At 42.8% G+C, this 2,334-nt stretch overlaps 1 pseudogene; it reads left to right on the forward strand.

The window, feature by feature from the left end:
* Nucleotides 1-1,246: 1,246 nt before the first annotated feature.
* Nucleotides 1,247-1,946, forward strand: LOC127202370 (60S ribosomal protein L7-like; annotated as a pseudogene).
* Nucleotides 1,947-2,334: the final 388 nt, after the last annotated feature.

The following is a 2,334-nucleotide window of genomic DNA, read 5'->3' on the forward strand; positions in this document are numbered from 1 at the left end:
GTGATTTCCCACAGTACTCACTTTGCATGAACTAGTGTCCTGGTTTCAGGTCTGTTGCTGTGATGTGAATATTCTGACAAAGAGCGACTTAGCAGGAAAAGGGTTTGTTTGAGCTCACAGCCCCAGGGAAGAGATCATCATAGCTGACCAGGAGCTTAAGACAGTCACATCACACCCACAGTCAAGAGTAGACAATGAATGCATGCACACTCACTACTTAGCTCGTCTTCTCCACTCTATAGACTTCAAGACCCAAACTCACAGGATGGTGCTGCCCACAGTGGGCTGGGTCTTCCCACACCAGCTATTGAATTCAAGGCAATCCCACACAGACATGCCAACAGGCCAGCCTGATCCAGCAGTCCCTCACTGAATGAAACTCTAGGTGACTCTAGATTGTATAACATTGACTATTAAAACTAACCACCATAATTATCTTATCTGAACCTGACAATTTCACCAGGTGCTGATGATGGCAATCTGATTTTATAATTGATGGATATGAAACACTGAAAGACTAAGTAATTAAATCCAAGAACACATAGCAAGTGGTGGGGTCAGGTTTTGAAGTCAGACATTGTAGACAGATATTCTCCAGTCAAACTTGATGCAAAGATTGTGTTTTGTTTATCTGAATTGTGCATAGGGCAGCCCTTAGTTACTAAGTGTTTGAGATTCAACTCATGTGCGACTAGAAAACCAGATTTTTGAAATTGTAATTTTATCTTAATTTGGTTAAATATAAACCCTCACCTATTGCTAGCAGCTATCCTATTGGACAGCACAGACTGACAAGCTCAGAACAAAAAATATTAATACTTAACCATGTGCCACATGGTGAATGACAGTATGTAGGAAAGCCTTGGTCTTTTTTAATTGGTAATTTTAATTATATAAACATTAATGCCCTCCTTGAAGAAAGAGAGGAGTATAATGAATGAACTTGTAGCGAAGGGCATGGACTGTAGTTACCAGGAGCGGCAGGCCCATCTAGGCTGCCCTTCAGGCACTGAAGGCCTTGCCTTTTGAATGATGATGGCATGCATATCTCCATCCAACTACCTCTACGTGCCACCCTGCTTTCATCTAGCCCCCAGAAGCCTCTTCATATTTCCACCTTCAGTCTGGTTCCCAGGTCAGCAACCCCCAAGAGCATGGGCACCCTGGATATTTCTCCCTCTGAAATAAATCACTCCTAACATGTAAGGATAATGCTAGAGTGAGTCCTCTTCTTCCAGCTAGAAGCATGGAGGCTGTACCAGAGAGGAAAAAGAAGGTTCCTGCTGTGCCAGAAACCCTTAAGAAAAAACAAAGGAGTTCTGCAGGGTGGAAGATGAAGCACCTTCGGAAGAAGTTTGCCCTGAAGACCCTGCGAAAGGCCAGGAGGACACTCATCTAGACAAGGCCAAGCACTATCACAAGGAGTGCAGGTGAATGTACTGGACTGATATTTGCATGCCTGTGATGGCAAGGAAATCTGGAAACTTCCATGTGCCTGCAGAACCAAAATTGGTGTTTGTCATCAGAATCCGAGTTATCAATGGTGCAAGCCCAAAGGTCCGCAAACTATTGCAGCTTCTTCATCTTTGACAAACTCTCAATGGCTCCTTTGTTAAGCTCAACAAGGCTTCAATTAACATGCTGAGGATTGTGGAGCAGTACATTGTGTGGGGGTACCCCAAGTTGGAGTCTGTAAATGAGCTCATCTACAAGCGAGGCTATGGCAAAACCAATAAGAAGCAAATTGCCTTGACAGATAATTCCTTGATTGCTTGATCTCTTGGTAAATTTGGCTTCATCTGCATGGAGGATCTAACTTCCTGTGGCCCCTCAAACTGTCTTCTCCAAAGGGGAAAATGAAGGAAAAGACAATTCACTTTGTGGAAGATGGAAAGTCGAGCAACAAGAATGACCAGATAAACAGCCTTATTAGATGGATGAACTAAGGTGTTGCCCATGGTATTTTTGTAATCTGGCCAGTTAATAAACAGTCACCGCTTGGCAAATTGAAAAAAAAAAAAAAGAAGAATGCTAGAGAAAGATCCATCTCTAGCCACATTCCCTCCAGTAGCTCACCCTGTGTATGACGTTCAGCAAAGCAGAATGCAAAGTCATACGCAAGCTAACACAGGAAGGACTTTAACAGAGAAAAACAGGAAAATGAGTGTGGACTAGATGGTCGATTAGGATGCAGTTTAATCTTCACTGCCCACTTGAATGAATTTAGAATCATGGAAATATTGATGAGGTGTATCTTGATTTCTTTGATGGTGAGATTGTGATGAAGTCCCTTGACAGAAGCAACTCAAGGTAGAAAGGGCTTATTCTGTCCCA

Source organism: Acomys russatus, chromosome 18 (genome assembly GCF_903995435.1).
Source record: "Acomys russatus chromosome 18, mAcoRus1.1, whole genome shotgun sequence".
Lineage (NCBI taxonomy): Eukaryota > Metazoa > Chordata > Mammalia > Rodentia > Muridae > Acomys > Acomys russatus.